Source organism: Callithrix jacchus, chromosome 5, assembly GCF_049354715.1.
Source record: "Callithrix jacchus isolate 240 chromosome 5, calJac240_pri, whole genome shotgun sequence".
Classification (NCBI taxonomy): Eukaryota; Metazoa; Chordata; class Mammalia; order Primates; family Cebidae; genus Callithrix; species Callithrix jacchus.
The window spans coordinates 81,237,665-81,258,443 of NC_133506.1; the positions used below are offsets into that span (position 1 = coordinate 81,237,665).

The window sequence follows — 20,779 nt, forward strand, 5'->3', positions numbered from 1 at the left end:
AGTAATAAGCTCTCAAGATAAGAGGAAGTTGGAAGGGAGCCTAAAATACAACTGATGGAATCTGGTTTTCTGTTTTCAATTGATCACAACACTCACACTCAACATTTTCATCCGTTTTCCTCGAGCACATCCATTATCTTTACCTACCTGAGAGAACTCCCATAATGATAAAATCAACTAATGTAGTTCAGACTATTTCTAAAACTGTAAAGTGCAGCTATTTTAGTGTCTAGTATGTGACATGCCTAAGATAATATGTTTAGAATATAAACATGAATAGGACTTGGTTTCTGTCGTAAAAAAGCTGGCAATCTAGTGAAAATACCACCATATAAAAATTTACTGTTATCGTAGGACAGAAATAAGGCTTATTAAGAGATTCTTGTAAAGGTAATTGCCTTACTCCATTTTGTGTTGCTATAACAGTATACCTTAGACTGGCAAGTTTAAAAAGAATAGAAATTTATTTCTCACAGCTCTATAGACTGGGAATTCTGATATCAAGGTGCTAGTGTCTTGTGAGGGCCTTCTTGCTGTGTTCTCACATGGTGGAAGGGCAAGACAGATAAACTCTCTATGTGAAGCTTTTTTATAAGAGCATCTAATCCCATCCATGAAGGAGGACCCCTTAATCTAATCCCCCCTTAACGGTCCCACCTCTGAATGCTGTCACATTGGAAACAGCTGAATTTTGGAGGGTACATTCAAACCACAGCAGAGACTGTAGTCTACTTAGTCCCAAGACATAATGTTTCATAATATATGGGGACACCATACAAGATGCTCAAGGAATTTGATAATATTTACTAGTGGAAATAAATGATGAAGAGAATTACTCATACTTTTACTACATTTTAATATACAATGAACTCTGAAGAATATACTCTAGGCTCAAAAATCGAGTTCTATTCTCCTCACAAAGGAATTAGTGGAACCCTTAACCAGGTGGCTAAGCCAACACCTTGTGTTGATCTGGTTCAGTTTTGTCCTCCCTGTTTTTTCCCTTCTTGTCGGATTGTGCCGGAAAGTGACTTCTTGCTAGTGGGCTCTAGCTTTAATTCCTGCTTACTGATTTACTAAAAATACAGGGTCTTTACTAATAATTTATTTCAAAGTCTTCGTTTCCCTTCAATACCTTCAGCAAATATTACCTCAGGCTTTTCACTTATCCATAATCAGAATACTGTGAGCTTGTATTTGTGACCTTTTAAAATAACTCTGTTCTGATAAATATGTTTTGAAATAATTCCTTTGTTGATGGGATGGGTATTTAACTGAATGCAAATACATAAAGTGCTAGTCAGAGGCTGTGGTTTCCAGTGTCAAGAGAAGGAAAATACTATCAGGATGTTGAGAATTTTGTCTGGAAATGGTTTATTTCTTATACTAAATATCTTTTGGAAATAATCATTTCCCCTCTCCTACCCTTAAAATCTACAGTTATTTTGGCCATAAATGCATGGACTGATGTTCTCTCCTGATAGAGACTGAAGAGGTTACTGTTGGGCCTTGGGACTGGACGTTTTGTGGATTAGGGGTTAAGGCTGCTGTTTGTGGGGCCATGAACCTAGTTGCACACATCTAGATGACTGAGCAGTGGATCTGATCTGCAAAAAGAAAAGAGTGGCATTAGATAGATGGAAGTGAAAAACATGGAAATTGCCTGAGGAGCTCCCTTTCCAGTTCCTTATTTTCTGTGGATGTTCGCTGTGAGATTTTCTTAATTCCTTATGTTCCAGGGTTACGACTTACACGTACAAATACCTTGTGCTGAATAAAAGTGACTTTCATTTTCTGCTAAATAACATTTCTGCTTTGGCCGCGCGCGGGGGTTCAAGCCTGTAATCCCAGCACTTTGGGAGGTGGAGGCAGGTGGATCACGAGGTCAAGAGATCGAGACCATCCTGGTCAACATGGTGAAACTCCACGTCTCTACTAAAAATACAAAAAAATTAGCTGGGCATAGTGGCTCGTGCCTGTAATCCCAGCTACTCAGGAGGCTGAGGCAGGAGAATTGCCTGAACCCAGGAGGCGGAGCTTGCGGTGAGCCGAGATCGCGCCATTGCACTCCAGCCTGGGTAACGAGCGAAACTCCGTCTCAAAAAAAAAATAAATAAATAAAAAGACATGGCCTTCCCAATAGCCTGCGCTCCACTGAGTATCTCTTCAAAGTTTGAACAGTATCTTCTCAGAACAGCTTGTGTCCTACTTTGTCTCCTTTTGTTTTTAGATTTTAAGGTAACTGCTCTGTTTTTTCAGGGCCCTGTGTGCCCTCCCACGTTTTCTCCCAGAGATGGCATTCTGAGTATATGAGAAAAATTATTGCATCCACAGAGCACATGTCCTCACAGCACAAGAAAATTATAGCATCCTCACTGCAGGGTTGGTGGCTTCAGCTGTACAGAGATGAGTTGATCTATCCGTCAACTGATAGATAGATCTTATCAGTTGCAGTGCCATCTGGCCCTCGTGGCCTCTGTGGCAATGGAGTCCCTTGTATGCTTGTGGCTTCTGATGTTGACAGTTGGTAAAATTGTGGTCTCTTCTTCTCTGTTTAATCAAAGCCACCTTTCCTTCCAGGTGTTCTGCTCTACATCCTCAGCAATAAGCAAGATCTAAGAAAGCCTTCCATATGCTGGATCATCTGTTGTTTATCTGGCATCATTTGCAACCCCTTCTAAGGTTTATTTTGCAGATGATAAGCTAAGAACTACGTTTTCTAAAATGCTCTTTCCTGTAATGGTCCAGGATAGAGTCTGTTAATGAGAGACACTCATGGAGATTTGGAAGGTAGATGAGAAGGACAGCCATTACTTTCCTGAGGCAGTTGCAGCCAGATATGTGGGCAGATGTAAGATACATAGTGCCCACCTGGCATGCTTGTGAAAACCCCTGCATTGGTGTTTCAGGCTGAAATCACTGGAGAGGGTTTTAGTCAGCCTGAGCTGCTATATGGGTGGTTTAAACAATAGGTATTTATTTCTCACAGTTCTAGAGGCTGGGAAGTCTAAGAATAAGATGTTGGCAGGTTTAGTTCCTGAGATTTCTGGTGAGCGCCCGCTTCCTCGCTTGCAGATGACTCCCTGTGTCTTCATATGGCAAAGGGTGCCCTCTGGTCGCTTTCATTTTTAATATGGGTCCCACTCTCATGACCTCATCTAAACCTAATCACCCCCCGCAAGGCTCCACCTCCAAATACCATCACACTGAGGTTTAGGGTTTTAGTATATGAATTGGGTGGGGACTTCAACACCCCACCCTTAACAGAGGTGTGTTCTCTTCCCTCCACACTCCTAGGTATTCCAAAAGGTTAAGACCCTAAGTCCTTATCTAAAGACTTCTGATACTCAAAAATACAGAAAGTGGCTTTGGTTTTCTTGACCTAAGCCTGACTAATTAATACATGTAGTCTCTTCTGAGAGACCCAATGGGAAATTGGGTAAACATTCTTCTGCTTTTGGTTTTCTTTCTCTTCCTACATATCCCCTCCCTCTACCTGGCGTTTTGCTCAGGAGGATGAAGCTGTGTCATACATTTTGCCATTTCTCTATTTTATGTCCTTCCTCCTTCCCTCACTGTATGATTGAAAAGGGTACGCTTCTATAGTATTTACTACACATAATACCATGTAATCATAGTATATTGCCTTGCTAAATATTAAAAGGCACATAAATCATCAACTGAATAGTCAAGAGATGTAACTACAAATAACTACACTGGGAAGGTGGGAAAAGTGAGAAATGAAGGAGAGTGAAATTCTCAGCCATCATGACAGAGAGTGATGTTTAAATTGACAAATCAATAAAGGGTAATATGAACATGCCATTTAGAAATCTAGAATTTACTACCAGGATCAACTAAGAGAGTTCCAAGTGATTGACTTCGGGGATAAAGAATAAGAGACAAAGAGAGATTGGGACAGAGTATGTTTTTTTTTTTATTTTAAGCTTTTTGGTAAAATTTTACTTTTAGTCATATATATGTATTGCTTCAATTAAAATATATATCTTTTAATAAAAAGCAGCAGGTGGTGCATGGTGGTGAAAGAAGAAAGCATAGAACTTTATTGGAGAAATCTCTAAATGCAGGTGACGATCAGCAGCCAATCCCAGGGAATCAGCTGAGAAGGTCAGATGTCACCAATCCACCCATATGCACAGGTGAACCTGAGCAAACAAGAAGACTAAAGCAAATAATATTTCTTCCAGGTTGCTTCTGGCAGCCTGCAGAGCTTGAAGAGTTGATTTACAGCCTCAGAAAAGGAAGCTCTCTTCTCCTCATTTTGTTTCCGTCTCTCAGAGAATCTACCTTGACATCGTGTTGTATCACAAAGATGGACTGGAGAGAAGAGAGGCCATCCATGGAGATCAGGCTGCTGAAACTATCTAGACCGGGATAAGGAGCATCTGAACCTAGGGGCAGTGGCATCAGCAGAGCCTCAGTGCTGACTGACTGTGGGCAGACAGAGTCACAGGTGCTGGTGAGGTGGGTGGAGGGATCAGGGAAGGAAGTGCCATTCCCGAAGGGCAGGACTTGGTGGCAACAGGTGAGATGTTGTAGGTAAGGATTGCAAGTGACTGCATTATGATTCAGTACCACGAATAACAGCTTAGTAGATCACAGAAGGGAAAATTGGCAAATGTGTGAATTTGCTGGGGCTGCCACAATGAAGTACCACGGACGGGGTGACTTCAACAACAGAAATGTATTTTCTCATGGTCTGGAGGCCAGAAGTTCACAGTCACAGTGTCAGAAATGTTGGTTTCTCTGAGGCCTCTCTCCTTGGCTTGTAGATGACGGTCTTCCTCTGGTGTTTTCATATGGTCTTCCCTCTGAATGTGTGCATGTGTGTGTATGTGTGTGTGTATGTGTGTGCACATGTGCATCTTAATCTCCTCCTTTTATAAGGACACCAGTTATATTGAATCACTGCCTACCCTAATAACCTCATATTAACTTAGTTACCTCTCAAAAGGCCCCATCTCCACAGGCAATCACATTCTGAAGTACTAGGGGTTAGGACTTCAACATGTAGATTTTGGGGAGAAAAAATTCAGCCCATAACCATCCTGATGTCATGTGTAATATGACATGCCATTTTCTCTTCTCCAGCTTCCAGATCTGTACACATACTAATGCATCTGTCTTTTTAGTTCCTGTCTGTGTTCCTCAGCCCTAATTCTTTGAAACACATCCTCCTATCATCCCATTACTAGGCTTATTTTTTGCACATAAAATGTCTTCAAATATGCAGCATTACAATTGCATACTACACAGTTATTACTAATTGTGCATTTTTAGAAAACTTTCCCTGAAATAAAAGCCATTTGTGATATAAAAATAATAAAAATAATCCTTAAATCATTTGTCTTAATTAAAAATAAAAATATGTGCAACATGATTATCTCAATAGATGCAGAAAAAGCTTTCAATAAAATTCAACATCGCTTTGTGTTAAAAACACTAAATAACTAGGTATTGAAGGAACATACCTCAAAATATTAAGAGCCATCTACGACAAACCCACAGCCAACATCATACTGAATAGGCAAAAGCTGGAAGCATTCCCCTTGAAAACCAGCACAAGACAAGGATTCCCTCTCTCACTACTCTTATTCAACATAGTATTGGATGTCCTGACCAGAGCAATTAGGCAAGAGAAAGAAAAAAATGCATCCAAATAGGAAGAGAGAAAGTCAAACTATCCCTTTTGGCAGACAACGTGATTCGATATCTAGAAAACCGCATCGTCTTAACCCAAAAGCTCCTTCAGTTGATAAACAACTTAAGCAAAATTTTAGGATACAAAATTTGCTAGCATTCCTGTATGGCAACAACAACCAAGCTGAGAGCCAGATCAGGAATGCAACCCCAGTCACAATTGTCACAAAAATAATAAAATACCTAGCTACATTAGATTACAGCTAATTAGAGAGATGAAAGAGCTCTACAATGAGAATTACAAAACACTGTGCAAAGAAATCAGAGATGACACAAACAAATGGAAAAACATTCTATGCTCAATCATTAAAATGGCCATACTGCCCAAAGCAAATTTATAGATTCAATGCTAATTGTATCAAACTACCAGTGGCATTCCTTACAGAACTAGAAAAAAAATTAATTCATATGGAACCAAAAGAGACCCCAAATAGCCAAGACAATCCTAAGCAAAAAGAACAAAGCTGGAGGCATCATTTACCTGACTTATAACTGTCCTACAGGGCTACAGGAACCAAAACACATAGCACTGGTATAAAAACAGACACGTAGACCAGTGGAACAGAATAGAGAGCCCAGAAATAAGGCTGCACAGCTACAACTATCTGATCTTCAACAAAGTTGACAAAACAAGCAATGGGGTGGGATTACTGCTTAGCCGTATGCAGAAGATTGAAGCTGGACCCCTTCCATACACTATATACAAAAATCAACTCAAGATGGATTGAAGACTTAAATCCATAAAGTCTAAACCCAAAGACCCAAGGTCATAAAACCCAAAACTATAAAAACCCTGGAAGATCACCTAGGAAATACCATTCTGGACATAGGAACTGGCAAAGATTTCATGATGAAGATTAAAAGCAATTGCAACAAAAGCAAAAATTGACAAATTGGATCTAATTAAACTACAGAGCCCTGCACAGCAAAAGAAACTATCAACAGAGTAAATAATGGGAGAAAGTATTTGTAAAGTATGTATCTAATAAAGGCCTAATGTCCAGCATCTATACAGAACTTACATAAATTTACCAGAAGCAAACAACACCATTAAAAAGTGGGCAAAGGACATGAACAGGCACTTTTCAAAAGAACATAACACATAGATGTGGCCAAGAGGCATATTAAAAAAACCTCGACTGGTCATGGTGGCTCATACCTACAATCCCAGCACTTTGGGAGGCCAAGGTGGGTGGATCACTTGAGGTCAGGAGTTTGATACCAGTCTGGCCAACAGGGTGAAACTTTGGCTCTACAAAAAATACAAAGATTAGCTGGGCACAATGGCACATGCCTATAAAACCAGCTACTTGGGGAGCTGAAGCACAAGAATCACTTGAACCCAGGAGGCAGATGTTGCAGTGAGCTGAGATTGCACCACTGCACTCAGCCCAGATGACAGAACAAGATTCTGTCTCAAATGTAAAGAAAAAAAAGCCAAATATCACTGATAATTAGAGAAATGCAAATCAAAACCGCAATGAGATACTGTCTTACATTGCTCAGAATGGCTGTGAATAAAAAGTAAAAACAAAAAACAAAAACCAAATCCTGGTGAGGTTGTGAGAGCATTTATACACTGTTCATTGAAGTATAAATTAGTTCAGCCATTGTGGAAAGCAGTGTGTTGATTCTTCAAAGAGCTAAAAGCAGAACTACCACTTGACCCAGCAATCCCATTACTGGGTATATACCCAAAGGAATATAAATCATTCTATTATAAAGACTCATGCATGTATGTGTGTGTTCATTGCAGCACTATTCACAATTGCAAACACATGGATTCAACTTAAAGACCTATTGAGGACAGACCAGATAAAGAAAATGTGGTACATCTATTCAATGGAATACTATGCAGCCATAAAAAAGATTGAGACCATGTTCTTTGCAGAAATATTGGTGAAACTGGAGAACATCATCCTAAGCAAGCTAACAGAAGACTGGAAAACCAAATATTGCATCTTCTCACTTATAAGTGGGAGCTAAATAATAAGAACACATGGACACAAAGAGGGGAACAACAGATGCTAGGGCTTACTTGAGGGTAGAGGGTGGGCGGAGGGAGATGATCAGAAAAAGTAACTATTAGGTACTAGACTTAGTACCTGGGTGAGGAAATAATCTTTACAACAAACTCCTGTGATATGAGTTTACCTATATAACAAAACTGAGCATATACCCCTGAACCTAACATAAAGGTGAAAAAAATGTTAATTTTTAAACATAGAAAGAATAAAGAACCTTAAACATCTTTATATTTTCAGAATTAGTGCTTGTGATAATGGAATTTCTCGTCAACAATTTGGGTGGTAGCTTAAGTTCTAAATGTTCATGGGCCCCCTTTGAAACCCAGAGGCAGATAAAGACCAGTGACATAGGTTTTGACTACACTGACATTGGAAGGCTGCCTTTTCAATCTGTGCTCTTAACAGAAAAGCATCACAGCAAATTTTCTTTAAATAATATGCTACACAAGATTCAAGACATGCCTGGTACATTGAAAGCTTTAAGAATATTTAGTTCATGAGTATATTTTGAGTATATTTTGTTCCACATGTTTTTGTATCCATGGAAAGTAAATCTCTAACATAAAAAAAATTGATGTTTCCTAAAATGATTACCATCTGTTTGACCTATATTGTTTCCCAAAGTATAACACAGGCATGTGTTAAAGCTACCTCACGATAGCATGAGGGTTAGGGTGAGGGTCACAACACTTAATATGGGTTGTCACCAGGAAGTTGCTTCTCCCTATCAGAATTGTCTCCTTCTCTCCATGGTATGCAGATAGCTTCCAGGTGACACAAGTCATTCTGCAACCTACCTTGCTGCTGACACTTTGTGAAATGTTGTCAAAAGCCACGCATAATTATGAGTCTGGAATGTGTACCTATTTAAATTAGTGCCAAGGTGACAAAAAGCACTATTCATTATTATTATTGTGTTTTTTTTAGGAAAAAAACATGAAACCCAATGGAGGGAGGGTGAGGACATGATTCTGCCTTCTATCCTGGGCCACAATGCCAAATGGATCAGAAGAGCAGCAAGAAAATGGTACTTTAAAACCTTGAAAGCAAAATCTGAACAAAAGCCAGGATCTTTTTAGACTTTGCAAAAATTAAATTATTTGTTATTTTTTTAATGTTGTTGGTTGGTCAAACTTTTGACAAGTGGAGAGAGCACATCCTTTTTAAATGGTTCGATCTTTTGGATTTGGGTGATGCACCAATATTATGAATTTTATCTTACAATGACTTGACATTTATTTTAATTCTTAGGTGACATTTTGGAATATAGGCTTTTGAGGGTCTTCAGTTTTTCAGTAAGATGGCTCTTTACTACCTCCCCTGGGTAGGGTCACATCTTGTCTTAGAAAACTCTTTCAGGAAGTTAAATCCATCTCTAGGGTCCTTGATTTCAAGCAACAGAAATATATCCAACTTTTCTTAAAAGGAGATCAATACGGAAATGGGAATTGTACTGCGGGTGAGAGTGGAATATGCCCTCCAAAGTCACAGGCCCAGAGCAAGAGTCTGGAGGTAAACCAGAGAGATGCCTCTCTCAGCAACTCTGTCCACAAAGCTTGGCCCCTGTGTCCTCCTGGTCTCCTCATAGATGCTTCAAAAGTAGTCACTCAAAAGTCATTCACAAGCATCATTCCAATGAATTCCACGGCTGCAAAAAATAGTGACTCCCTCATCAGGTTGTCATAGGGACAAAAGGAGTTGGCTTGTCATCTCAATAATCAACACATCACTGAAGTAAACCCAGATTTTAAAAAAGAAAATGACAAGTGAAAACAAGATCAAGAAGTTCTTCTGCAACAATAGGAAACTGCTTCTAAAGGCTTCTCTAATTAGCTACAACAAGGCTTGAATTGTATCACCGTCTACCTGCCTGGACCACTTGGCAGGCTGCCTACAAATAGGCAAAGGCATCCTGGAAAAAGGAAAAAGATAAGAAAGAGTACCCCACAAGCTTACAATACTGCAATCGAGCTACATGGTAATTAAAAACTCCACATTTCAACGGCAGATTTCTGGATGACAGCTTTGGAAAAAGTAAATAATCCAAATGTGCACACTCTCCCCCAGAATTCCAGATTTGGAACTTGATCCGAAGGAAATCGAGATGTGAGTAAATATTTAGCTGAAAGAATTGACACCGCAGCATTCTTTATGAGTAAAAAATTGAAAGCAATTTAAATGACCCTCAGCATAGGCTAAACATGGAAAGAGTAAATTCCTATAGCCATTAAAAATGATGCTGGAGAAGTATTTTCTTCACATAAGCAGATATTCGTAATGTCTATTCAGTGAAAAAAGAAGTTATAAAATAATATGTTTAATGTGATTCCATTCTTGTCTGAAAATATATGTGCAATTGTATGTGCAGAGGGAAAAATACTTGGGAGGTAAACGGTCACATTGTTTATTTCTGGAGGGTGGATTATAGGGACTTTACTATTTTCTAATTTGTGATTACTACTTTTTTTTGTAATGAGCTTGTAAAACTGTAGGAAGAATAAATGAAAAAGGAATGCAGTGAAACTTCTTATAAGTAGAAGAATCTTTTTGTAATGCAAATAATTGTACCATCTCTTTCTTCATTGGAGCATATCTCTTCCTTCCAAGGTTTGCTCGCAGAGGGGACCCAGCATTTTCCTTAGCTTCCAGTAGAGGTTGTTACCACAGTCTTTAACCAAGAAGAGCTAAATGTTTTCCAAGTAGATTTTGTGTTTCTCACCCACCACTGCTGACCAACTACAGGATCTGGGCCATGTAATAACCACGCCAGGCCTCAGTTCCTCATCTAGAATATGGGGATGATTATCATTCTGTCTTGAAGGACGGAAGTGAGAATTTTAACGGCCATAAGCAAACTGTTTGGCTCTCTGTGGTTGCTCCATAAATGTGGCAGTCACCCTATTATCCTCAATTTTAAGGAGTGACTTTAGAAGTGACAAGAAAGTGAGAAACATTTCTTCCCCAAGTCATACAGCCTCCTTTCATTGATTCCGTTATTAGGAACAGTTTGGGGGTTTCTGTTTTCTTACTTTGAAAGAGTTGGAGCTTCTATTTGCATGTGCCCAGGGAGAGGGCATCAACTCGTTGCAGCCTGAGCTTGCTGTGTTGTGTACTGGGGCACACAGAGACCCACGTGAGCGGAGACCCCATTGAGCTCCACTGGGGGACGAGTGTTTGACAGCTTTCTGTTCCCCAGCCATCAATGTCTGCACTGCCTGGTTGTATTTCTTATGAATACTCCTAGACCCTGAAAAGACTACATTGGAAAAAATTCTTTATAGGTCACTACTTCTATTTTTGACAGGTGAACTTTCATTGACCCCCTTGAAAATCTGCCTCTGTAAGCCAGGCTAATGCTGCATTCTGCAAAAAAACAAATAAAAAGAATTGTTTCATTAACTGGGCTGAAAGAGGTATCACCCTAATTCTTGACGTGCTAATGATTGCTGGTTCTCAAAGGTGCTAATTTTCAGAACTTCAGTGTGGAAAATGTGTTCATTCCCCCAGAGGTTCAGCATTAGCCTTTTTCCCCCCTTTTTTCTGTACCTAATCGTGATATTAGTTCACATTTGGACTTTGGTAAATAAATAAATTAGAAATGTATGCATTTTAAATAAATATATGTTTGATATTTCCCCTCAAACTTTATTATCAAGCACATTTGCACAAAATAGAATGTTTGATCTTGAAAATGGCATCCGTCTTTCATGGGAGAATGGCTGTGGAATGAATGGCTTTTATCATACATCTAAAGGCCTTTTTATTTCGGGGGGAATTGGGCTTTTACTTATAGTGTGTGCTGATCTTCATTGCTAATGCTTTCCCATTTGAAAAAAAAAATCTTTCATTCTTTATTTGTTTTAATGCAAAAGAGAAGAAGAAGATATGTAAATATGGACCTTTAAAAAAAAGCCTTGGGCACATTGAGGATGCATTGAGTTGCACTTTCTCAGTGGGAATCCCTGGCGGCTCACACCTCTATTTGTTAAGCACCTACTTTTCCAAAAGCAGCCAATTGCTTAAAGTTCTTTTTCTCAGAAACTGCTTCCTAATAACGGAGTGGAGGTAGGCTAACAGTTGGGGGATGCTTAGTGAAACTAGGAGTTTCAGAGCTTCTCCTCTCTGAATGCAGAAGGAAGGAATTTTCACAGGTAAAATAAAGAAGAGTACAGGTAGAAGGAACACTAGAGATCAAGAATAACTACCTCATCTTATCATTTTGGAAACCAAGGAGGAAGAGTTGGAGTCACTTGTTCAAGGTCTCTGAGGATAGACGATAATCCTGCCTGGAGCTTTTCCTACCTTTTCAAACTTTACTCCCCACCTCCACCCATACCCAGTTTGGTTATAATTAAGGGGCTGCTGGATAATATACTCAGCTTAGTTCAATTTCCTTCAACAATTGCAAATTGAATCCAATTACGTGTGCACACTCCTCTGGGTGCGGTGGAGGGGGATGGGGAGCATGGAAAGAACCTAAGCTGCAAAGCAACTAGACTTATCAGTTGACTTCCCAGTTTCACTGCTGACCAGCTGCTAGATCTGGGCCATGTAATAACCTCACAAAACCTCAGTTCCTCATCTAGAATATGGGGATAATTCTCATGCTGTCTTGAAGGATGGCGGTGAGGATTAGAATAAACATAAGAAAAAATGTTTGGCTCTCTGTGGTTGCTCCATAAACAGTAGCTGTTCTTATTGTCTTCAGTTCTAAGGTAAATAAGACATAGTCCCTGCCCTTATAGATCTGACAGTCAAGTGAAAAACACTTTGGGAAATATGGCCCTAGAATGCTTTCAGCTGCATTATTTCAGTGACTGGATCAGCTACAGTCATCTTCAGAACCTAAACTATACTGTGGTGAGGAAATTCCCTAAATTTCTTATCATAGACCCTAGGAGTGAGAGGAAAAGGAGGAGCCTGGAGGTGGGATAAATTAGACATGATGTACCCCGAATTTGTCTCATTAGCCTATAATCTGGTTGCTCGGAAAACTCACCTATAAAACATGAGACTTTTTTTTCTCCAATCCATGAACAAATCTCAAAATGGCAGGGGATCATTGTGGAGCTTATCGAGAAAATCCTTTATGCTTGTGTGTACATGGGTATGTCTTCCTGCTATGTAAACCATCTGTTGAAAAACTTAAATTTTATTAGTAGATTTCCTTGACATGACGTACAGAACAATGCTTGATTTTTTTTTATTGCTTTATCTATGCATTGGATAGAAATGACTGATAATGGATTCACAGTGGTTGAACTGATCTTGGGTGAACACATATTCCTGGCTTGGTGAATACATATTTTACAGCATAAAGCAAATTAAAATCACTTTTACATTTTAAAATATTTTGCCTTACCTATCTGTTTTCCATTTCTCGGTCTGAATATTAAGAAATACCTTTAGTGGACCAATCTGTGCTTGGTTTGGAAAGATCTCTACCCAGTCTTGGTTCTACTTCTAGATTTCAAGGCCATCTCATCAGAAGCACAATAATTACTAAAGTCTCCTAATTAGCATCTAGGAGCAACTTGATAAATGCTTTCTGCTTGTTCAAGCAGGAAGGAGATTGTCGAACACTGGGAGGTGCTGAGCCAGGTAAGCTATTTCTTTGCTTCCTGATTCTACCTCTGTCCTTGTGGCCTGTAGAAATACATAAATATTCCATTGTATTTATATGTGTTGAGTTAAAATATTGACTCTTCTATAAGCTAGAGTGGATTGAAAAGAAAAAATACTGTTCTTTATCTCAATGGCATTTAAAATCTAGCTGGAAAGACAAGAAGAAGAGTGATAGTCTACTTACAAAAAACACCATTTGATATTTATATTATTTATGTCTTACAAAATTATTTACTTTTCAAAATTAATTTTAATTTTTTTGTATCACTTAATCTTTACCATTGTAAATTAGAGGTACTAAAATTAGTATTAAAATGTATTAAGTTCACAAGGCCAAATATATGATATAAATATATAATGTGTTAAATATATTTATATATAAATGTATGATGCAAATAATAAAACTTTCTTGGGTTTTAAGTTTGTTGTTTTTATACGTTTTAATTCATTATTAAAGCTTAAAATGGTACCAAGACTTTTGGGGTGTGACTAATAACAAAATAGTTACAAATTATGAATAAGTGAGTGTATATATACATATATTTGTATGCAGATATGCATATTCCCTCCCTCGCATCACTACAAGGCTTTTGAAGCAGCCACCCTCTCTCTTAAAAACAATGAGCACACCTAGTGCCCACGTTGATTCTAAATACTTTACTAAAAGGATCTAGGGCTCCTTGGAGAAATATCTATCCAGGGGTGCCACAGGAAAGTACAAGATGGGTCTGAAACATCTTGGCAGGAATGAAGAGGAGTTTGAAGAATCAGGAACATATATCAAAAGGGGCAGGAGCCCACTTGCAGGATCTCCCTAGCCAAAGCAGAACAACCTGAGCACCAAAATACTGGACAGCCTCCCACTGAATAAAATAGAAGGCCATGAGTGCATACTGACATCAACAGATAAATGAATGGAAGAGGATGAACGCTTATTCTTATAGCAGAATGCTTGCTAATATATGTAGAAGCAATGATGGATTTAAAAATGTCACCTTCCAGCCACTCTCTTAATGGTGGGAGACTCACAGACTCTGAATTTTGACAACTGTCCCAACCAAGTCTCTTTATTCTTTCTGATCCTATTTAGGAACACACATTGCACTTACCTGTTGAATCTCATGATCACCTTCAATCTGGAATAGTTGCTTGTTCTCCCCCTATCTGTCATGTCTCTGACTTTTTTAAGGAGAACAAGATTTTCATTCTTTAGGATGACCCTCAACCTAGGTTTGTCCTGTGTTTTGGGCTGATGAGACTCCGAACATGGAGTTTTGGCAAGGATACACAAAACAGATTCTGGCTTTTCATGGTGTCTCACATCAAAAGGAATATAAGGTCCATTCATCACACCTAATCATCCTGGTGTCTTCCAAGTTTCTCCAACCTAAATTGACTGTTTTTTCTCTTTGTATTTGCCTAATGTTTCGTGGGGAGATATTTCCCTACTCACCTTCCTGTCTGCCTCCCAAGCCCATACAATGTTAATTACCCTAGAGGCCCACAGTGACAACCTAAATGTTCTATAGATATGTGGAAATTACAACATGGTAGGTTTTAGGGACCACAGCTACAAATCTTTTGAACTTGAATCTGGCTGAGAGTCACTTTTTGACGATGTTCCTGGGAAGAAAATTACCTTGTGTTCAATTCAGTGGACTCGTGCCCATGAATTACTTTGAAGTCATCTGTTGGCCTTCCAGGAGGAGGACATGATGAAATGGAGCCCAAGCTTTGAGGAGGATTGGTTTCGCTTTGCTCCCAGGACTCTTCCTGTTTTTCATGCTGGTCAGATGGCCTTCAGCTACTGTCACTCATGGCTTCCTGGGGACTGGCTCTTGTCATGGGATTGTTTTGATTATCCTAATTCTTGACCTTTTGAATTCAGTTGAAGTGGTTTTCGTTTTCAACCTTGCAACAACCCTCAGCTGTCTGAGGAGAGCTTACTAGGAAATGTTTGTTTTTCATTAACTCGTTTCTCTTTATTAGAGCCAACAGAAAACCAGAAAAGCAAAGGAGAAAGGAGTCCCGTTCAATTAGCCTCATTAGACATCCCACTTCAGGTCTCTGTCCAGCTCTAGTAAATTCACCACAGGAGACCCCGGGAAAACCATGATCCTTCTGGTTCCTTCTGTTACATGTCAATGCCTTGTTGGTTCATCTGCTCAATGCTTGTTAAGTCCTTAGGATGTGCTAGATGCTCTCACACTAAATGTCCTTTTATTTAAAACAAACAACACTGAAAGATATGGGTTATTAACTTCATTTAAACACCAGGAAATTGAAGTTTGGAGAAGCTAAGTGACTTGTCCAAGATTCCTCTCATGGAAAATGATGGAACCAGTTTTGAATCTTTAGACACCACATTGTTGTCTATTCTCAATGTCTATTTTGAGGAAGTGAGTGGGCTGTGGTTTGTGGCTATATTGGCCTAGGTAGCATAGGCAGAGGAGAATTCCACATGCCCACATGCCGAGCCTGGCTCATTGAGCTTGTGCCTGGAATCTAGGGGCTAAATCATGAGCTCAGTAGTTATTTATTCTTCTTTCCCTTTTCCCTATGAATGCACTTCTCCTGGGGGACGGCATGGGATAGACGATAGGAACGGGGCTTGGCTGAGCTATAACTATAAACATTGGCATGATATCATATAAATAAAACTCCCATTTATATAAAGCTTCTACTCAACCTGAGAACTTGGAGAGAATGAGAAAGGGACATGCTGTTTTTATGGACTGGAAGGAAATGTAAAGAGTATTTAGCTGTGTCTGCCTTTTAGGTAGATGAGGACTAATTTGGAACTGGAAAGGGGGCGATATTTTTCTAAATTCCATAGCAAATGAATGTCAGGACCAGGATGTGAATTCAGGTCTCCTGACTCCTGAACATTGGGTAGTTAAGAGCAAAACAAATATCTATTAATTTGAAGAATAGTATGAAGAATACAATAATTTGGGAGCTCTGGGAAAACAGAATAATTTGGGAGCTCTGGGAATATTTTACAACACAATTCGCAGATCCTCAATCATTTTACTATAGAAGTGAGTAATAGATATTCAAGAGGCTCAAGATTCTCAGGATAAACATAAAAACTTTAAAAATTAATACATAAAAATCAACCTGTTGATATGTAATGACAACTAATCTTTATTGATTTAGGAAACAAGTCTGTTGAGATATATTTTTATATTATAAAATCCCGTTTGCAAATGTGCAGTTCAATGATTGATTGTGCAATCATCTGCATAAACCAGTTTTAGAATATTTCAATAAGATTCCTAATGCCTGTTCACAATAGTTAGTATTAATTGAATGCTTACTTATTGACTCATTGTTCTGAGTTATTTATAGTAACTTTCTTTACAACAATATTCTGAAAGGTTCTATTATCATCTTCCCCATTTTACGAAGGTGGAAACTAAGTTGTAGGAAGGTTAGATAACTGCCCAAGTCACTCAGGCCCTGGGTGATCTTAGTCTAGTTGTCTGTCCGGGATTTGAACTCAGACCGTCTGACCTCAAAGCTTGTGTTCCTTGCTACTTCTCTCCTTTACTTCCACATCTACAGAGAGACTGAGCAACTGTTTGTCTGTTCTGTATGCTGGTTTTGGGGAAGTGGTACTGTCCCAGTTCTCTTTCTTATTCCATATTTTTACATGCCACAAAGACATGGTAACCCTTTTTAAGTAATCTGCTGTTATGAAGAGGTGATTGACAATATCAAATTGCATCTTCAGAGGTGTAATCTTTTTTTTTTTTTTAGGTATATAAACTATTTGTTAACAGACAAGGCCTACAGACTTATTTCTTCTTGGACACACCCACAGTGGGGCCACGGCGGCCAGTGGTCTTGGTGTGCTCACCTCGGACGTGAAGCCCCCAAAAGTGGGACAGCCCTCTATGGGCCTGAATCTTTTTCAGTCGCTCCAGGTCTTCAAGGAGCTTATTGTCCAGACCACCAGCTAGGACCTGGCTATATTTTCCATCCTTTACATCCTTCTGTCTGTTCAAGTTCCAGTCTGGGATCTTGTACTGGCGTGGATTCTGCATAATGGTGATCACACGTCCTACCTCATCCTCAGTGAGTTCTCCTGCTCTCTTGGTGAGATCAGTGTCTGCTTTCCTCAACACCACATGAGCGTATCTTCAGCCCACACCCTTAATGGCAGTGATGGCAAAGGCTATATTCTGCCACCCATCAATGTTGGTGTTGAGTACTCGCAAAATATGCTAGATCTTTTCAGGGATCACTAGAGACATGGCAGCAGCACAAGCGGCGGCCAGGGTGTAGTCTTTTTAAGTAAGGAATAGGGGTGTGTGCAGAGGAGGAAGATGGGGAGAGTCATGCTCCCGTTAATAGTGAATACTGGAGGCTGTACTTTTCCATATACTCCATGGATCCAGCATGCCATGGAACAATGCAGTTGATGCAGTTGAGAAGAAGGATGGGGGATATTATGTCCCTTTATGTATGCCTTCTAGGGGTGAGGTTTGGGCTGGAGGACGCTGGGTATAATGCCCTGGAAAGGAGATGGAACCCACATGAAGCTCAGGACAATCTACCTGTCTGGCTGGTTCTTAACCCCCACTGAGTATCAGAGGAGAAGACACCTGCAAATTCTGTCCTCTGGGATCCAGAAAAAAAGTTATTTGTTGTAAGTGCTTGTTGTAAAGAGACTTGTAAATTACTTGTAAATACTTGCTGTAAATAGACTACAAGCTAGCTGGCCTCTACCAAACAGGAATGAGAAATTATAAGGAGATAATTGCCTAAGATGAAAAGACTACAAGATGAAATATAAAGGCAAATGGTTGGACTAAGAAAAATGGCAAGAAAAACCAAAAGTTCCATTGTAGAATCAAAACCCAAGTGGGACCATGTAGAGAGCCACAGTGATATTAGGGAAACACAAATGTGATTTAAAAACAGTGGAGCAAAGTATCGAAGACAGAGAACAGAAGCCAAAACTGAAGAACCAAATGTATTTCTGAACAACAAAACAGCAATGATAGCATTACTAATTAAACACCACACTACATGTTTTTTTCTACAAATTAAAACATTACCACATTACATTAGAGAAAAATATGAAATAAGTCCAACACCTGGAAAAACCAGAGCAAAAATTTCCCTTATAAAGACAAATTCTACAACTATCCAATAAAAATTGGACAAATTAAACCCAAAATAATGCAAACTTGTTGGTTTTAGATTTCTCCCGTGTAAAGTCAAACAGCCCAAAATAAGCAGATCTGAAACATCATTGAAGGAAAACTATTGTGACTGCACAAGAGTAAACACTGCCACTTTATCTATGTGCAGGCAACAAAAAGATTTCCAGATATCTGAAAGCTTAGGGAAGATATTCCCAGGGTAGATTTCTTGAAAAAATTTAGTTGAAAAAATTCATTCCATGTGAAATGTCGAAGAAAACTAACAATATAAGACCAGAAAATTCTGTGAAAACAAAAAATAAAACTGGTACTGAGAATTAAAGCAGTTAAACATAGAATTAATTTAAAATATCTGTTAATAATAATATTAGAGCCAACACTGATTTAGTGCTTACTATGTTCCTGCACTGTTTAGGCTTACGTTTGTTTAGGAAATTTCACACAGATGTCAAAACCTATTCAAAATGGCCAGCTATAGGGTTCACACCTGTAATCCTAGTACTTGTGGAGGCCAAAGCAAGATCTCCTGAGGTCAAGAGTTCAAGGCCAACCTGGGCCCCTAGCAAGATCCTGCTTCCAAAAAGTTATTTATTAAATAAAATATTTAAAGTATAAAAATAGGAATGTAACAAAAACAATCCAAGCTTTATATCTTCAAATTATGAAGATCTGGGAAGGTGTGAACCAACCACGTAGGAAGGTGTGAAAGAACTGCTCCCTTCTTCATGTTAATATCGGAAAGACAATGGTGTGCAAAAGATACTGTTTTAATTTTTATTTACTTTGATGATTTGAGGCATATCAGGCTGCCTACAAAGTAAAAAATAATTTTAAAAACATAAAGTAAAAGTTTAAAAGCATTTTATGACCAAAAATAGTAGGAAAAAAGCAATCATGCATATGCGAAACTTTTTAATATATCAATAGGAGAAACATGAGTGAACACCTTCAGATAAAACAAAGCAAGAATCGAAACAGGCAATTCAAAAAACAGGACTCCCTGACAATTAACATAAAAAATTGCAAACTTCATAAGTTTTTTTTTTTTTTTTTTTTTTTTTGAGACGGAGTTTCACTCTTGTTACCCAGGCTGGAGTGCAATGGCTCGATCTCGGCTCACCGCAAGCTCCGCCTCCTGGGTTCCGGCAATTCTCCTGCCTCAGCCTCCTGAGTAGCTGGGATTACAGGCACGGGCCACCATGCCCAGATAATTTTTTTTGTATTTTTAGTAGAGACGGGGTTTCACCATGTGGACCAGGATGGTCTTGATCTCTTGACCTCGTGATCCACCCACCTCAGCCTCCCAAAGTGCTGGAATTACAGGCGTGAGCCACCGTGTCCGGCCCTATAAGTAATATTTAAAAGTACAAATTAAAACAGCAATGACATACCATATTAAAACCATCAAACTGACAAAATTCAAAAGAACAATAATCCCTGGTGTTAGCTGGGATTGAGGGAGAGGGCCCTTTCACACACTACCAGTGGAAGAGTAAATTGGTAAACTGGTACTCTTTTGGAGGGGAATTTGGCAACATCCATCAAAAGCTTTCTAAGTGCAAATATCTTTTGACTCAAGGATGGTTTTTCCAAAAGGCATACTCAGAGGTGGCCACAAAGATTTAACCACTATGATGAGAAGAGAGATACTCATGTATGGGACTTCCCCGTTGAAATGAAGGATGATGCACAAACCAGAAATAGAAAGAGGACGACGGTGGATGATTAAAAGGCAGGGCCTTCCTGTCTATTGGATGCTCTGCTCAGATACAGCACAGGGACCATGGGCACCCAAGGGACCCTGGAATCCCGAGAGCCCTTCGTCTCTAGTAAGCCTGGCCCCTCAGTTGCCTGCATCCATCTCTGGTTTATTTTTTTGTGCTACCCTGGAGGCTTTTCTCAATCCCTGTTTAAACACTTTAGGTTGTCTCTATAGTAGTCTTGGCAATTAGGGGGAGGGAAGGAAACTATGCAGAAACAGGATAGGAGAATAACTGGGTGCAGAGGGAGGCCAGAACTAGAGTCCCAGGAAGCCATCTGGAGACTCAGGTGAGCTTGCCACTACTGGCTTCTGCCACTGTGAATCCCCGCTGTTTCTAGACCTAATACTGGCTGGAGCTGCCACCACTGTTTCTGCTGGAGTGACTTCTCCACTCACTGTGTGCTTTCATCTCTAGCGCCTGGGCAAAGTACCCTGAGGGGGCACAGGTATCCTAAGTACCCAGAGAGCAC

The 20,779-nt window shown here is 39.4% G+C and overlaps 1 pseudogene; it reads right to left on the bottom strand.

Annotated features, from left to right (window-relative positions):
* Nucleotides 1–17,173: 17,173 nt before the first annotated feature.
* LOC100412704 (small ribosomal subunit protein uS13 pseudogene) lies at nucleotides 17,174–17,632 on the bottom strand (annotated as a pseudogene).
* Nucleotides 17,633–20,779: the final 3,147 nt, after the last annotated feature.